The sequence below is a fragment of the Pseudophryne corroboree genome, chromosome 2 (assembly GCF_028390025.1).
Source record: "Pseudophryne corroboree isolate aPseCor3 chromosome 2, aPseCor3.hap2, whole genome shotgun sequence".
NCBI classification, from domain to species: domain Eukaryota; kingdom Metazoa; phylum Chordata; class Amphibia; order Anura; family Myobatrachidae; genus Pseudophryne; species Pseudophryne corroboree.
Window position 1 is genome coordinate 414,081,012 of NC_086445.1, and position 19,034 is coordinate 414,100,045.

General features: G+C 45.5%; 1 protein-coding gene across 12 annotated transcripts in view; it reads right to left on the reverse strand.

Moving 5' to 3' along the window:
* DMD (dystrophin) overlaps positions 1-19,034 on the reverse strand; it is a 3,641,189-nt gene that overhangs the window by 1,273,722 nt on the left and 2,348,433 nt on the right. The window lies entirely within an intron of this gene.

Below are 19,034 nucleotides of genomic sequence, written 5' to 3' on the forward strand. Positions count from 1 at the left end.
ATTGCTCTTTTACTCGCATGAGAGGAGAATCCTGGGGCGCACCAGTATGCTCTTACCAATTTGCACATCCCCTCCTTGCCTAGATGAGTCAGCCCGTGAGCTGCTTCAGCCAGACATGGAAGGTATGCCCTGGGGGCCACTGGTTTACCATGTCCATCCGTCCAGAGCCCTGAGGACTCCTGGCCATATCCCTTTGCCTTCCAGACTGCTCTTTCCTGTGTGGAACACAAATTCTGCATCTCACACAACTTCTGTGTGTTGATGGTATTAAATACCATCAGTTGTGTGGTGTCTGTCTGTATGGGGGTAGCAGCTGCAAGCTTTGCGGCTTCGTCTGCTCGGCTGTTACCAAGGGATACTGGGTCTTGGCTATATGTATGTGCTTTACATTTGATAACAGCCACTCTGTCGGGTTCCTGTATCGCTGTTAGAAGCCTTTTTATGTGAGCTGCATGCGCTATCGGTGTACCAGCTGCCGTCATGAAATTTCTGAGACGCCATAGCGCTCCGAAATCATGTACTACCCCGAACGCGTATCTAGAATCGGTGTAGATATTGGCAGACTTACCCTTAGCCAATTCACATGCTCTGGTTAGGGCGACCAGTTCAGCAACCTGGGCTGAGTGAGGTGGGCCTAGCGGTTCCGCTTCTATGGTGTCTTGGTCATCTACGACTGCGTATCCAGTACACAAGTCTCCCGAGTCTGACTGTCTGTGACAACTACCGTCCGTGTAGAACGTGAGCTCTGCATCTTCCAGTGGATTGTCGCTGATGTCAGGCCTTGCGGTAAAATTTTGGGTCAAATATTCCATACAATCATGTGCATCTTCCTTTGCATTAAATCCTCCTTCCCCATCACTCTCACCTTCCACCCTTTGTGCCTGACCAGGCACACCTGGGAGAAATGTTGCAGGATTTAATGCGCTGCATCTCCTTATGGTGATGTTTACGGGGGCCATTAATGCCAATTCCCATCTTGTAAACCTTGCTGATGAGACGTGTCTGGTTTGGGCAGAATTCAATAAGGCAGATACCGCATGCGGTGTATGGATTGTGAGGTTGTGGCCTAGCACGACATCTTCGCTTTTTGTCACTAGCAATGCTATCGCCGCAACGCTACGCAAGCATGTGGGGAGGGATCGTGCTACCGTGTCTAGCTGGGCGCTGTAGTATGCAATTGGCCTGCTGGCGTCACCGTGTTTTTGGGTTAGTACACCTGCTGCGCACCCAGCACTTTCTGTTCCGTATAGTTCAAAGGGTTTCCCATAGTCTGGCATACCTAGTGCTGGTGCCTGCGTTAGACACTGTTTGAGTCTCTCAAATGCTGTTTCGGATTCGTCTGTATGCGAAATCCGATCAGGTTTGTTTGAAGAGACCATTTCCTGCAGAGGTAGCGCCAATATGGAAAACCCTGGGATCCAATTACGGCAATACCCACACATTCCTAAAAACGTCCTGATCTGTTGCTGGGTTTGTGGCAGTGTCATGTCTCTAATGGCTTGGATTCTATCAGCGGTCAGGTGTCTCAGTCCTTGTGTTAGACAGTGTCCCAAATATTTTACCTTAGCTTGGCATAATTGCAACTTGTCTTTGGAAACCTTGTGACCTGTGTCTGAAAGATGAAACAGGAGCTGTTTCGTATCCTTCAGGGATGCCTCCAATGAATCAGAACACAGTAGTAGATCATCCACGTACTGTATCAACACTGATCCACTCTCCGGTTGGAAAGACTGTAAACAATCATGCAAAGCCTGAGAAAATATACTTGGACTGTCTATGAAACCTTGGGGTAACCGAGTCCACGTGTATTGGACTCCTCTGTATGTGAATGCAAACAAATATTGGCTGTCAGGGTGCAGAGGTACCGAAAAGAAAGCGGAGCAGAGGTCAATAACAGTGAAAAATTTGGCAGTGGGAGGAATTTGCATTAGGATGACAGCTGGATTAGGCACTACGGGGAACTGACTCTCAACTATTTTGTTAATCCCCCTTAGATCCTGCACTAGCCTGTAACCCCTCCCCCCACTCTTTTTAACAGGGAAGATGGGACTATTTGCGGTGCTGGACGTTCTTACTAGAATGCCCTGTTGTAGCAAGCGCTCTATTACGGGAAAAACTCCTAGCTCCACCTCTGGCTTCAGAGGATACTGTGGGATTTTTGGAGCTATCCTACCATCTTTTACTTGCACAACTACTGGAGCTACGTTTGCCATTAATCCAGTGTCCTGTCCATCTTTTGTCCAAAGCGACTCTGGTATCTGAGATGTCATCTCTTCTACTTGGGATGGATTCCTATTTGTCATAATGGAATGTGACATTAATTTTGATGGGGAGTCTAGCATGTCTCGTACTTCCTGAGCGTGATTCTCAGGAATGTCCAAGAATACACCTTCAGGAGTACAATAAATGACGCAACCCATTTTACATAGTAAGTCTCTTCCCAGGAGATTAGTTGGTGCAGATGCAGCCAGCAAAAAGGAATGCTTGGTATGCAAAGGCCCTATTGTAATCTCGGCTGGTTTGCTAACAGGGTAGTGCTGGACTACTCCTGTTACTCCCATGGCTGGAATTGTCCTACCAGTGGTTCTCATGCCCACTGTCGAATTTATCACTGACTTGGCCGCCCCTGTGTCTACAAGAAAGTTTAAAGTTTTACCAGCCACATTGATTGCAATCTCTGGTTCGCTTCCAAGACTGGCAATCAACTTAACTGGCTGCAGATTACAGGTATGGCCATACCCCTATTGGGTATGCTGACCTCCCTGAATCCCATTGGCAGCAACTACTTGTGGGGGAGTTAGCTGGGAACTACCAGAGGCATGCCAATCTCTGTTCGGGGGATATCTTTTTGTTTCCCCTGTATGTGGCTCAAAACTCCGCCTCTGTGGACCCTGCTCCCAATGTCGTGTGTTGTGTTGTTGTCTAGGGGGTTGAAAAGATCTTTGTACATTCTTTGTTCTACATTCTCGTGCATAGTGTCCCGGTCTGTTACAAGAAAAACATGTTATTACACTTGCCTTACCCACAGGATTCGGTGGTACATACGCAGGCTGCCTTGTGGTCAGCGCCTGTATACTTACGGACATCAACTTATCACTTTGCGACTCTCTGTGCCTAGTGATGTTTCTGTCGTGATCAATAGCAGCCTCTCTCAAGCCGGACACTGACAGACCTCGCCAGCATGGTTGCGTGGTCTGAACCCTAGTCTTTAATGTTTCCTTTAAACCATCCATCAGTACAGATACTGCTACTTCCCGATGGTTTGGGTTGGTCTTTATGTCTTCTATACCCGTGTACTTTGCCATTTCTAATAGTGCCCGGTGAAAATATTCTATTGCCGTTTCGGACTCCTTTTGCTTAATGGAAAATATTTTATTCCATTTAACAACGGCTGGGAAATACTCTTTTAGCTGTAAATTTATCCTTTTTACATTATCCTTGTTGTACACGTCTGTAAGCGGTACATCTTTATCCAATGCACAATCAGCTAAAAATTGAGTTGCGTCAACATTGGAAGGTAAACAAGCTCTTAGCAGTATCTGCCAATCCTTGTTGTTGGGTTCTACAGTGTTACCTAGATCCCTGATGTATTTTTGGCTAGCAACTAAATCCTTCCTGGGGTCAGGAAATTCGGACACTATTGTTCTTAATTCCATTCGGGAAAATGGAGTGTACATGGCAATGTTCCTTATGGGAGTGGCTCCAGACACATCTGTTTTTCCATTGGGAACTGCTATTACCCTTACAGGAGCAATTCTAACAGCCTCTTCCTGTGTAGATTCTACAGCTTGTTGTGGTACAATTGTTTCAGTGTAGTGCATGGTGCCGTACTTACCCGTTGACACGACCTCACCTATCCCTCCGCTAGGGGCTTTCACTAATCTCGTGGGTGTCGCTGTGCCTACTGTGGTCTCTGCTATGGTGGCTGCAAGAGAGAGAGCTGAAATTGTTGCTGAATCGTCTTCTTGATCACACTCCTGAGGAAGGTTCAAAACAGGGTACATCTTGCACGGGTTAATACTTGCATGAGTTATTTGGTTAACATCATTAACATTTACAGTGTTACTAAGAGTTTGTGTTTTACAACCCAGTGCGTTTCTCTCCGTAATCAACTTCTCTCCTGCAATGTATGGTGGAGGAGGAGCTGTGGCAATCAACTTCCTGACTGCCCCAGATCCTGCCGCCAGAGCCAAACCTCTCTGTATCTCACCTTCCTGGTGCCATAACTGTAAATAATCATGATGCTGAATTCGTCTCTTTGCTGATTTTACGAGACATATCCTCCTCCTTAAATTTTGTAACACTTCTGGACTGAAGCTACCTATTCTTGGGAATTTGTCCCTGTCTTGTACAGTCATTCTCTCCCATTCATCACATAAAACCTCTGTGTGACTACCGTATTTTTCACACATTACATATCGTGCCGACCCAACTGGTCGGTTCTCTGAATCAACCCGAACCGAGGTTGATCGCCCCCTACCTGAACAAATGGCCCCCATAATCTGCAGGCGTTGCTTATTCCTCCTTGGATCTTTATCTCAAGGTTTTCAGCGAACCCTTACAAACAAACCAAGATGTCCTTGGGCAGGCCGGCGGTGGTGGTTTATCAAGTACCCCACTTACTTCTCGCCCACGTTGGCCAGTACTGCAATCACTGTAACCAGAGCTGCTGTACCCAACCTAGGGCCCCTGTGAACCTTTATTTACTGGGGCGCGTTCCCCAGCAAGTATCGGTTGTTGGATAGTTCCTGAGTGACCAGCGAACTTCCCTTCCAAAAATAAAAAATTACACAAATCACGTCAGAATGTACAAATAGCGTTTGTGACCACTTTACTCTAATGGTATTAGGTCAGATTACTAACTACTGCACACAATTACGTGCGGTCCAATCGTTCAGTACACGAGCACTACTTGTCATGTACTGAAAGATCAATGGAATCGATGTTTCCGGCCGCGATTCCTTCAGCAAGAGCTTGTATGGCCTATATGGGTTCTGCACCAACACCCCAGGCGTTGTGCCACTGGACTTTTATAGCGGACCTTTTACCTTACGACCTCCTGGTCTTGTTACCTTATGACCTCCTGGTCTTGTTACCTTATGACCTCCTGGTCTTGTTACCTTATGGTCCGCTATACTCTAATGCTCAAATATTATTTAACCAGGGATGCCTCCCTAGCCACCGTATATGTCACTTACACGTGTGTCCCTTGACGAGTACCCGGCTTTCCTTTTGGTTCCACCTTAAAGTTATATAAACTTTTGTATACAAAACACACTCACTCAACACATGTACACTTTTGTTTCTATATCTATTTCTGCGCAGAAATTGTCTTTAGGCCAAAAGTGTTACCAATTAGGAGCAGGATCTGTTAAACTAAATTTCAGATTTTTCCAAAAATAGATTTGCGTTATTTACCGCGTCGCGTTATCTACCGCTGTGCGTTACTTATCGCCTTTGCGCTAATTATCGCTTTGCGCTAATTCACCTTTTCCGTGACTTGAGCTACGTGAGCGTAACCGGACGCTACGTTGCGTAATGTACGCTGCGTGCGTCTGCCTTTTGGATTGCGTACGCTAGTCTTTGTTAGCGACACGTGTACGCAATGCAAAGGATCCACCGTAACACAATATATACTTTTATCAATGTAAATGATCCCTGATCATCTACCGCCATCCACACTGACTGCCTTGTCTCCTAGACAAATCGTGTGTTGTTCTATACTTTAACTATTACCTTTATTATGAAATAACAGCAAATCTCTTTTTAGCACTTTCTATCAACTATAAAATTTGGCAAACAGGAATAGTGATATACGAAAATGAAACAGAAAATGCAGATATATGTATGCGTGCGTGTATACGCAAGACAGAAGAGAAATAAACAGTTTTTTTAAAAGACACAAGCGTTTTGTTCTTACTTCCGGTTCCCGGATTCCTTCAGCACTCTTTATCTAAGCGAAGCAGACGCTTATCCCGTCAGCACTGGGAGACAACCTCCCACCCTTTGCTGGGGGATAATGTCTGCTGATCTACCTAGTGCAGATATGAGAAGGATAGGACGAGTCCCCAATTGACAATGCTAAATTCCTTTGTCGTATAAACAACCCTTTATGAAGCTAAGAACACTGTACGCTGTTTACTTAAGAAGTACCGTAATGGTACGCTAGTTGCGTAACGATCGCTCAGCCGTAGGCGAGACGCTCAAGCGTCACGTTCGCTCACGGCCCAGGGATCACAGGACACGTTATTGGCTATGACTAGAGTAATGATTCGCTATGGCGTAGCTTACGCTCGAGACCACGAGGAGGTCACCAGCGGCGCAGACGCTCACAACGCTATACCTTAATGTTTAAACCTTATACCAAAGAAATACAAAGAATACCTTAATGTGAGTACAGGGTGTAAGTGCAACCTTGTGTAACCTGACTAACTACAAAGCTGCTTGAGCGTCACCGACGCTCAAGTGAACACTTAACGCTATAGAAAACACACAGATACTGGTTTAGGTTCCAAAGCCTATTAACTGTATTATATCTAATATACTTGTAAAAGGGGATAACAGTACAAATGATACACTACAATATAACAGAGACTTCCTAACCACAGAACTAAAATACAAAAAGACAATACTACTCTGACCTAAATGAAATACAATACAATACTATAATACTATGGGAGATATAAGAGAAAAGAGGAGAGAGAGGGAGAGAGAGAGAGAGAGAAAGATAGAGAGAAGTTGGCTCACAGAAAGACAATGATTACGGAGAGAAACTTACGCACAAGGGGAAACGATCGCATGCGCCTGGACATCCAGCACCCGATTTTCAGCAATGAGAACCGTTGAAGAGTGAGAGCTGGATGTGGTCGGCCTGCCTATTTATGCCCCACACACAATGCAATCTCCTGGTCCTACAATCCCATTGTCCATTGGCCGAAGGAATTCGGCCCTGTATCATAACAAAAGGTCATAGGGTGATTCATACAGGTGGGCTGTGACGATTTCCAACAGCTCAGGTGGGTGGGAAACTGGGTTTCCCGCCGCATACCTGAGTATGTGTAAATAATAGAAATGGACATAAACTTCTTATGTCCATAACTATTCGCACGAGCGATTAATACGCTCCAAACCAACACCGGAATATTGCTAATTAAATACTCTTCCGATGGGTACCAAACACTGCTGTATGATTCCTGTTAGACCCTTCGTACGATATAAAGAGGGATTCCTCAGCTCTGGGACATTGTATTTTAACCAAACTTTCAGAATCTATCAAAGGGACCATGATCTATAAACTACATTAATTGTGAAAATATGTAACGAATGAGTCGCACGCTACGACTACATAAACTCTACCGTAAATACGCATACCGCGCCTGCGAGTGCACGCTATTGCGGGTATGCGCCTCCACGGGAGAGCATACGCACGCGCAGCGCGGACCAGTGTGCGGTGCAAATATGGCAACGTGCATTGAGACATTTTTCTGACTTTGACAGTCGGCACTCGGCAGCCCGTCCATAATTGTATACTAGTATCCAATCCATCCATCTCCATTGTTTACCTGAGGTGCCTTTTAGTTGTGCCTATTAAAATATGGAGAACAAAAATGTTGAGGTTCCAAAATTAGGGAAAGATCAAGATCCACTTCCACCTCGTGCTGAAGCTGCTGCCACTAGTCATGGCCGAGACGATGAAATGCCAGCAACGTCGTCTGCCAAGGCCGATGCCCAATGGCATAGTACAGAGCATGTCAAAACCAAAACACCAAATATCAGTAAAAAAAGGACTCCAAAACCTAAAATAAAATTGTCGGAGGAGAAGCGTAAACTTGCCAATATGCCATTTACCACACGGAGTGGCAAGGAACGGCTGAGGCCCTGGCCTATGTTCATGGCTAGTGGTTCAGCTTCACATGAGGATGGAAGCACTCAGCCTCTCGCTAGAAAACTGAAAAGACTCAAGCTGGCAAAAGCACCGCAAAGAACTGTGCGTTCTTTGAAATCCCAAATCCACAAGGAGAGTCCAATTGTGTCGGTTGCGATGCCTGACCTTCCCAACACTGGACGTGAAGAGCATGCGCCTTCCACCATTTGCACGCCCCCTGCAAGTGCTGGAAGGAGCACCCGCAGTCCAGTTCCTGATAGTCAGATTGAAGATGTCAGTGTTGAAGTACACCAGGATGAGGAGGATATGGGTGTTGCTGGCGCTGGGGAGGAAATTGACCAGGAGGATTCTGATGGTGAGGTGGTTTGTTTAAGTCAGGCACCCGGGGAGACACCTGTTGTCCGTGGGAGGAATATGGCCGTTGACATGCCAGGTGAAAATACCAAAAAAATCAGCTCTTCGGTGTGGAGGTATTTCACCAGAAATGCGGACAACAGGTGTCAAGCCGTGTGTTCCCTTTGTCAAGCTGTAATAAGTAGGGGTAAGGACGTTAACCACCTCGGAACATCCTCCCTTATACGTCACCTGCAGCGCATTCATAATAAGTCAGTGACAAGTTCAAAAACTTTGGGTGACAGCGGAAGCAGTCCACTGACCTGTAAATCCCTTCCTCTTGTAACCAAGCTCACGCAAACCACCCCACCAACTCCCTCAGTGTCAATTTCCTCCTTCCCCAGGAATGCCAATAGTCCTGCAGGCCATGTCACTGGCAATTCTGATGAGTCCTCTCCTGCCTGGGATTCCTCCGATGCATCCTTGCGTGTAACGCCTACTGCTGCTGGCGCTGCTGTTGTTGCCGCTGGGAGTCGATGGTCATCCCAGAGGGGAAGTCGTAAGCCCACTTGTACTACTTCCAGTAAGCAATTGACTGTTCAACAGTCCTTTGCGAGGAAGATGAAATATCACAGCAGTCATCCTACTGCAAAGCGGATAACTGAGTCCTTGACAACTATGTTGGTGTTAGACGTGCGTCCGGTATCCGCCGTTAGTTCACAGGGAACTAGACAATTTATTGAGGCAGTGTGCCCCCGTTACCAAATACCATCTAGGTTCCACTTCTCTAGGCAGGCGATACCGAGAATGTACACGGACGTCAGAAAAAGACTCACCAGTGTCCTAAAAAATGCAGTTGTACCCAATGTCCACTTAACCACGGACATGTGGACAAGTGGAGCAGGGCAGGGTCAGGACTATATGACTGTGACAGCCCACTGGGTAGATGTATGGACTCCCGCCGCAAGAACAGCAGCGGCGGCACCAGTAGCAGCATCTCGCAAACGCCAACTCTTTCCTAGGCAGGCTACGCTTTGTATCACCGCTTTCCAGAATACGCACACAGCTGAAAACCTCTTACGGCAACTGAGGAAGATCATCGCGGAATGGCTTACCCCAATTGGACTCTCCTGTGGATTTGTGGCATCGGACAACGCCAGCAATATTGTGTGTGCATTAAATATGGGCAAATTCCAGCACGTCCCATGTTTTGCACATACCTTGAATTTGGTGGTGCAGAATTTTTTAAAAAACGACAGGGGCGTGCAAGAGATGCTGTCGGTGGCCAGAAAAATTGCGGGACACTTTCGGCGTACAGGCACCATGTACAGAAGACTGGAGCACCACCAAAAACTACTGAACCTGCCCTGCCATCATCTGAAGCAAGAAGTGGTAACGAGGTGGAATTCAACCCTCTATATGCTTCAGAGGTTGGAGGAGCAGCAAAAGGCCATTCAAGCCTATACAATTGAGCACGATATAGGAGATGGAATGCACCTGTCTCAAGTGCAGTGGAGAATGATTTCAACGTTGTGCAAGGTTCTGATGCCCTTTGAACTTGCCACACGTGAAGTCAGTTCAGACACTGCCAGCCTGAGTCAGGTCATTCCCCTCATCAGGCTTTTGCAGAAGAAGCTGGAGGCATTGAAGAAGGAGCTAAAAGGGAGCGATTCCGCTAGGCATGTGGGACTTGTGGATGCAGCCCTTAATTCGCTTAACAAGGATTCACGGGTGGTCAATCTGTTGAAATCAGAGCACTACATTTTGGCCACCGTGCTCGATCCTAGATTTAAAGCCTACCTTGGATCTCTCTTTCCGGCAGACACAGGTCTGCTGGGGTTGAAAGACCTGCTGGTGACAAAATTGTCAAGTCAAGCGGAACGCGACCTGTCAACATCTCCTCCTTCACATTCTCCCGCAACTGGGGGTGCGAGGAAAAGGCTCAGAATTCCGAGCCCACCCGCTGGCGGTGATGCAGGGCAGTCTGGAGCGACTGCTGATGCTGACATCTGGTCCGGACTGAAGGACCTGACAACGATTACGGACATGTCGTCTACTGTCACTGCATATGATTCTCTCAACATTGATAGAATGGTGGAGGATTATATGAGTGACCGCATCCAAGTAGGCACGTCACACAGTCCGTACTTATACTGGCAGGAAAAAGAGGCAATTTGGAGGCCCTTGCACAAACTGGCTTTATTCTACCTAAGTTGCCCTCCCACAAGTGTGTACTCCGAAAGAGTGTTTAGTGCCGCCGCTCACCTTGTCAGCAATCGGCGTACGAGGTTACATCCAGAAAATGTGGAGAAGATGATGTTCATTAAAATGAATTATAATCAATTCCTCCGCGGAGACATTGACCAGCAGCAATTGCCTCCACAAAGTACACAGGGAGCTGAGATGGTGGATTCCAGTGGGGACGAATTGATAATCTGTGAGGAGGGGGATGTACACGGTGATATATCGGAGGGTGAAGATGAGGTGGACATCTTGCCTCTGTAGAGCCAGTTTGTGCAAGGAGAGATTAATTGCTTCTTTTTTGGGGGGGGTCCAAACCAACCCGTCATATCAGTCACAGTCGTGTGGCAGACCCTGTCACTGAAATGATGGGTTGGTTAAAGTGTGCATGTCCTGTTTTGTTTATACAACATAAGGGTGGGTGGGAGGGCCCAAGGACAATTCCATCTTGCACCTCTTTTTTCTTTTCTTTTTCTTTGCATCATGTGCTGATTGGGGAGGGTTTTTTGGAAGGGACATCCTGCGTGACACTGCAGTGCCACTCCTAGATGGGCCCGGTGTTTGTGTCGGCCACTAGGGTCGCTAATCTTACTCACACAGTCAGCTACCTCATTGCGCCTCTTTTTTTCTTTGCGTCATGTGCTGTTTGGGGAGGGTTTTTTGGAAGGGACATCCTGCGTGACACTGCAGTGCCACTCCTAGATGGGCCCGGTGTTTGTGTCGGCCACTAGGGTCGCTAATCTTACTCACACAGTCAGCTACCTCATTGCGCCTCTTTTTTTCTTTGCGTCATGTGCTGTTTGGGGAGGGTTTTTTGGAAGGGACATCCTGCGTGACACTGCAGTGCCACTCCTAGATGGGCCCGGTGTTTGTGTCGGCCACTAGGGTCGCTAATCTTACTCACACAGTCAGCTACCTCATTGCGCCTCTTTTTTTCTTTGCATCATGTGCTGTTTGGGGAGGGTTTTTTGGAAGGGACATCCTGCGTGACACTGCAGTGCCACTCCTAGATGGGCCCGGTGTTTGTGTCGGCCACTAGGGTCGCTAATCTTACTCACACAGTCAGCTACCTCATTGCGCCTCTTTTTTTCTTTGCGTCATGTGCTGTTTGGGGAGGGTTTTTTGGAAGGGCCATCCTGCGTGACACTGCAGTGCCACTCCTAGATGTGCCCGGTGTTTGTGTCGGCCACTAGGGTCGCTAATCTTACTCACACAGCTACCTCATTGCGCCTCTTTTTTTCTTTGCGTCATGTGCTGTTTGGGGAGGGTTTTTTGGAAGGGCCATCCTGCGTGACACTGCAGTGCCACTCCTAGATGGGCCCGGTGTTTGTGTCGGCCACTAGGGTCGCTAATCTTACTCACACAGCTACCTCATTGCGCCTCTTTTTTTCTTTGCGTCATGTGCTGTTTGGGGAGGGTTTTTTGGAAGGGACATCCTGTGTGACACTGCAGTGCCACTCCTAGATGGGCCCGGTGTTTGTGTCGGCCACTAGGGTCGCTAATCTTACTCACACAGTCAGCTACCTCATTGCGCCTCTTTTTTTCTTTGCGTCATGTGCTGTTTGGGGAGGGTTTTTTGGAAGGGACATCCTGCGTGACACTGCAGTGCCACTCCTAGATGTGCCCGGTGTTTGTGTCGGCCACTAGGGTCGCTAATCTTACTCACACAGCTACCTCATTGCGCCTCTTTTTTTCTTTGCGTCATGTGCTGTTTGGGGAGGGTTTTTTGGAAGGGCCATCCTGCGTGACACTGCAGTGCCACTCCTAGATGGGCCCGGTGTTTGTGTCGGCCACTAGGGTCGCTAATCTTACTCACACAGCTACCTCATTGCGCCTCTTTTTTTCTTTGCGTCATGTGCTGTTTGGGGAGGGTTTTTTGGAAGGGACATCCTGCGTGACACTGCAGTGCCACTCCTAGATGGGCCCGGTGTTTGTGTCGGCCACTAGGGTCGCTAATCTTACTCACACAGTCAGCTACCTCATTGCGCCTCTTTTTTTCTTTGCGTCATGTGCTGTTTGGGGAGGGTTTTTTGGAAGGGCCATCCTGCGTGACACTGCAGTGCCACTCCTAGATGGGCCCGGTGTTTGTGTCGGCCACTAGGGTCGCTAATCTTACTCACACAGCTACCTCATTGCGCCTCTTTTTTTCTTTGCGTCATGTGCTGTTTGGGGAGGGTTTTTTGGAAGGGCCATCCTGCGTGACACTGCAGTGCCACTCCTAGATGGGCCCGGTGTTTGTGTCGGCCACTAGGGTCGCTAATCTTACTCACACAGCTACCTCATTGCGCCTCTTTTTTTCTTTGCGTCATGTGCTGTTTGGGGAGGGTTTTTTGGAAGGGACATCCTGCGTGACACTGCAGTGCCACTCCTAGATGGGCCCGGTGTTTGTGTCGGCCACTAGGGTCGCTTATCTTACTCACACAGCGACCTCGGTGCAAATTTTAGGACTAAAAATAATATTGTGAGGTGTGAGGTATTCAGAATAGACTGAAAATGAGTGTAAATTATGGTTTTTGAGGTTAATAATACTTTGGGATCAAAATGACCCCCAAATTCTATGATTTAAGCTGTTTTTTAGTGTTTTTGGAAAAAAACACCCGAATCCAAAACACACCCGAATCAGACAAAAAAAATTCGGTGAGGTTTTGCCAAAACGCGTTCGAACCCAAAACACGGCCGCGGAACCGAACCCAAAACCAAAACACAAAACCCGAAAAATTTCAGGCGCTCATCTCTAAATTATACTCAACAAAGGCATTATTACATAATCATAACCATAGCTAAAAATATATGCAACATAGTACTGTGCAGAGGGAAAGCATTTGTTTTTTCTGCATACAGTAGGTTTATAAATAGATAGGAGCCAAAAGGACAGAGAGGGGAATACAGTGGCATTCAACATTTATTCATGCATCTCGAGTGCTTCGAATGGGATGACCTAGATTTATCAATTTTACCAATGTGATTTTTGTAGCTCTCGCCCAACATATGATTTGCACAAAATACTTTAGAATGGTTTAAAAGTTTAGTAACTTAGAACTTTTTTATTAAATAAAACAATGACTTGGATGTATGGGCACAACTGCAATAAAACTGTAGCTAACCGTGCTCATTGGTGGGTTTCTACTAAACACACAGAGTTGTAATAATGCAAATTATGGGGTCACAGTTAAAGTTTTAACGGCCTGTGTAAACGGACTGAAAGCTCACTACTATGCCAACCTAGAAAATCTTTTGTTATTATCATAGCTGCAATCGTTTTTAAAAATCTGACACTGTGATGCTTGACAATATTAATACATGGTTAACATTATAAATTCTGCATTTGCATAATGGTTCACATATTTTCATACCTTTAATCTAACTACTAGCATTCTAGCTAGTTTCAGTATTAGTATTTTAGGCATCGTAGGCATGTGCATGTCAAATTAGTGGCTTATAGGCAAATGATTAGACAAGTTAGTAGGCAATGATCTATCTATCTATCTATCTATCTATCTATCTATCTATGTAGATTGAGAGAATAGAGAACAAACACAATAGTGTAACACAATTACATAGATCTGAGTATTTGCCGTGAATAGAAGAAAATACCTCTAGTGGAGACTCCCTAAGAATTTTTGAAGGGTGTCACAGCATTGGAGTGGAATACCATGTGTTTAATGAGAGGAGGTTCTCACCTGCACAACTAAAGTGATTTTTAACATCCATACTGGCTACACTTTTATTCATTAGAATGTTATTATCTGGTGATGGGACAGAAGTTAATTTAAATATGCTACACTATAAGGCGCTATTTCTCACTTTTTCTACAGATCTATATATATTCCCATTGACAAACTCACTGTACCACAAAAAAAAAATGGTTTCATTGCATTTTTCCTTTGGTTTCTACCAGTAGAATTCATTACATAATCACAGTGATGGACATTCCCTTGACCTTATGGTATCTCTTTCTTCTGCTACATCTCTAGCTTCTCCAGATACAGGGGGAGCTTTATCATAGCTTGGAGATATCTAAAGTACCACCCATCGGCTCCTATTATTATTTCTACAACACAAAACTAACCTCACTACTTGCAGTGGTGCTTCCACATTGTTAATTGCCCCTCTTATCTGCCCAGCCTATGTTGGCACATTTTATTATTATTATTATTATTATTATAATACTTTATTTATATGGCACCACAAGGGTTCCATAGCGCCCAATTACAGAGTACATATGCATATAATCAAAACAGGAAAACAGTGACTTACAGTTGAAGACAATATAGGAAGAGTACAGGGTAACTAAGCATAACTACACCAGTAAATGACATAGAGATAAGTTCCAAGGTAGCCAAAAACTGCAGGAATTGGGCAGTTGAGGATTATTAAAGTAAGAAAAGGATAAGCACATGAGGGAAGAGGGCCCTACGTGTGAGAGCTTACATTCTAAAGGGGAGCGGCAGACAGACAGGGGTGACACAGATGGGGTAGACCGAGCAAGGGACAGAGGGTTAGGATGAGATTTGGCTGGGTTTGGTAAAGAAGTGGGTCTTAAGAGCCCATTTTAAGTTCTGTAGAGAGGTGGAGAGCCTGAGGGGGAAAGGTAAAGAATTCCAGAGAAAGGGAGCAGCACGTGAAAAATCTTGGAGATAGGAGTGGGAGGAAGTAATCAGAAGACAGGAGAGTCGGCGTACATTAGCAGAGCAAAGAGGACGGGTGGGAGAGTAAAGGGAGTTAAGGTGAGAGATGTAAATGGGAAAGGAGTAGGTGAGTGCTTTGTAAGTGAGTGTGAGAAGTTTGAGTTGGATTTTGAAAGGGAAGGGAATCCAGTGGAGGGCTTGTAGGAGAGGGGAGGTGGATGTAGTGCATTTGGTGAGGATGATGAGCCGGGCTGCAGCATTGAGAATAGATTGGAGTGGAGAGAGGTAGTTGTCAGGGAGGCCAGTTAGGAGGAGATTACAGTAATCCAATCTGGAAATAATAAGTGAGTGAATAATGGTCTTAGTGACATCCTGAGTGATTAAAGGTCTGATCCTGGAACTGTTTTTGAGATGAAAATGACAGGTTTGTGAGAGGTTCTGAATGTGTGGTTTGAAGGAGAGGGAGGAGTCAAGGATTATGCCAAAACAGTGTACTTGGGGGCTAGAGGAGATAGTCGTGCCATCAATGGATAATGAGATTGTGGGAGGTGAGGTTGTGCGGGAGGGTGGGAAGATGATCAGCTCAGTCTTAGACATGTTGAGTTTAAGAAAGCGCTGGGACATTCAGGAAAAGATAGCAGAAAGACAGTTGGAGGTACGAGTGAGGAGAGCTGTGGTGAGATCTGGGGAGGAAAGGTAGATTTGAGTGTCATCAGCATAGAGGTGATATTGGAAGTTAAAAGAACTAATGAGTTCACCTAAAGAGGACGAATAGAGAAAGAAATGGAGAGGTCCAAGAACAGAGCCTTGGCGGACACCAACAGTTAGTGGATGTGGGAGGGAGGTAGCATCATGAGAGGAGACAGAGAAGGAACGATCAGAGAGGTAGGAGGACAGCCAGGAGAGGGCATTGTTGCACATGCCCAATGCAGTGAAGCCTTAAGGAGATAGACTGACATCAGGATTCACCTATAGGCCCCAAAGATGTAATTTCCAACTCCTGCACTAATACTTGTATTCGGCTGTAATCATTTTTTTTCATGTCCAGTTCTTATCCGTCTACACAGCAGATTGATTTTTCTTGTCTCATTTGTAATCATTCGGCAGAACACACATTTTTGTATACTTACAAACATCACAGAAACACATACACACTTGGCCTCATTTCTATAATACTGCTTTCAGACACTTTTAATACTGAGCTGGTAATTCTTTCTGGCAGATTAATATCTTGAAGGGATATTGCTCACAGAAAAATTGCAGTGACCTTTGCAAATAATTTCATAGGTGAAATGTGATTATTGGATGTTTTTAGAAATCATTTACCACACAGTAAATTGTATTAACATTCTTGTGAGGTGTGAAGGGTGCTCCTTGAGCTTAGTACTTGCATTATTAACTATGCCTATCTAGTTATTTAGATTTATTTAATTACAAGTTGTAATATTCTGTATATCAAGTCAGTTATAGTATTTGGTTTGGAAAGGAAATGCTTTTTATCTATGACTCCTGTGCCGTAACCTGACATTTTAGCGCTGTGTGCAAGAAACAGCATCAGCGCCCCTCCCCCCATACAGTATGTAAAATAGGGCCAAAAAATATAGGGGCATGACTTCATGAGGAAGGGGCGTGGCCACAAAATAATACCAATTCATATTACACTGCATAGTAGTCTCCATTATTCAAATTACCCCACACAGTAGCGCCACTTACACAGGTACAGCCCTTTTACACATTACGGCAGGCAGAGCTCCCTTTTACACATTATGGCAGGCAGAGCTCCCTTTTACACATTACAGCAGGCTCTGGCAGCAGCAACTCTGAGATGGGGGAGGGGAGAGGGAGGCAGTGGTGTGAACATGGGAGGATGCCAAGGAGAGGATGCCAGCACCCAGCCGAAGCGCCATGGACTATGTACAAGAACAGCTACAGTATTGGATTGTGAGGTGCGCTCCCACCCCGAAAGTATAGCTATATGGATGTATGTGGGGCTGCCTAGGGACTTTAAGCTTTCCTTACACATTACGCCACACACAGTAATGCCTCTTACACATAACACCACACACAGTGATACTTGTTATACATTATGCAACACACAGTAATGCTCCTTACACATTATGTCTCACACCGTAACACCCCTATGATGGTGTGCTGCTGTACAAATGGTACGCTAGCTACATAACCAGTCTTGGCCACAAAAACAGCCACCATCTGCTTGGCTACACTTCACTCATGTAAGAACTTCTGTGGTGGTGCACCTCCAACTGGGGTCCACTGGGTGGACTGTTGTCTGGTCTTGGGTTTGAAGCTGCAGATCCAGGATTTATCACCACTGATGATCTCCAAGACAGAGTTTGAGTGACCGCCATCAATGTTGCAGCACCAAGTTACCTGAGCCTCCTTCTGCTTTTGAGGTAGCTGATGGGGCACATAGCATGCAGAAACCTTTTCATGAAGTATCAAGCTGATGGATCCCAATGAGATGCCTATCACTTTCTCTAACTGGGCAATGGTCACCCTGGTGTCCACCTCAACTGTGGCCCACACAACAGCAATGTTGTCCTTTGTGATGGTGGACACAGGTTGGCTGCAGCGCTCTTTGGGGGTAATTCTGAGTTGGTCACAGCAGGAACTTTGTTAGCAGTTGGGAAAAACCATGTGCACTGCAGGGGAGGCAGATATAACATGTGCAGAGAGAGATAGATTTGGGTGTGGTGAGTTCAATCTGCAATCTAAATTGCAGTGTAAAAATAAAGCAGCCACCATTTACCCTGCACAGAAACAAAATAACCCACCCAAATCTAACTCTCTCTGCAAATGTTATATCTGCCCCCCCCCCCCCCCCTGCAGTGCACATGGTTTTGCCCAACTGCTAAAAAATTTCCTGCTGCGATCAACTTGGAATTACCCCCTTTGTCTTCCAGGGACTGTCTCCTGTGCCAAAATTCTGCAAACCACTCAAACATAATGGTTCAGGATGGTGCTTCCTCCTCAAGAGCAGCTCACAGTTGGTCAAAACTCTCCTGCTATCACAGACCACTCTTGCAGTTGTAGAAGATTATGGCTGTCCAGTGACCTCTGTTAAGCTTCATAATGAGTTTTGTGAAGGAAGTGAACATGCTGATTTCTTTGGTGGAGTGCTGCTTATACGGGACTGTGCACTGACATTTCATTAGAACGTTAGTCAGAGATTACAGTTTACAACCAGACAGTCAGATTGGGGAAAATGTACTAATTTTTTTAGAACTGGTGATGTTGCAGTTAGCAACCAATTGGATTCTATTATCTTCTAGAAGCAGCTAGATGAATGTTAAGTAGAATCTGATTGGTTGCTATGAGCAACATCCCTAGTTCTAAAAAAAAAACCTCCCATCTTAGTAAATTTACCCCATTGTGTCTATTCTACCTATGCACTGCACATCCAGAATCTTATTGCACACCCCTGGTACAGTTGAATACAGTTTATATTGTCCTTTGGTTCACTCCATACCTTATACTTAGTGACAAAGAAGTACTTTAGAACGATATATGACATAGCACTTATGCAAACATTTACTAACACACAATTTACTTGTTCCTGGCATCCAGTCACTCCCATTGCATGTCCCCTGGCTTACCAATGCTTATACTTAATAACTGTCCTGATGTAGGGCATTTGATACTGTATGAGAGTTCAGCATTGGCAGGGCTAAATTCATATTGTCTGAAATTTGGAGAATTTAAAAATCCTAAATTCATTGTTGTGTTGCCTCCCACGTTTAGATCACATTGGTTACTGCAGGAAAACTATCTTGGAAAAAATATTGTCTTTTTTTTCACAGTTAGAGATGAGTGGGTCTGGTTATCTGAGAACCGGTCCCACCCAAACTTCTCTGAGAACTGGACCCACCCAAACAGCACGGATCTCAATGCCTTCCTATATTCCAAATTGAGACAAAACCTTGTGA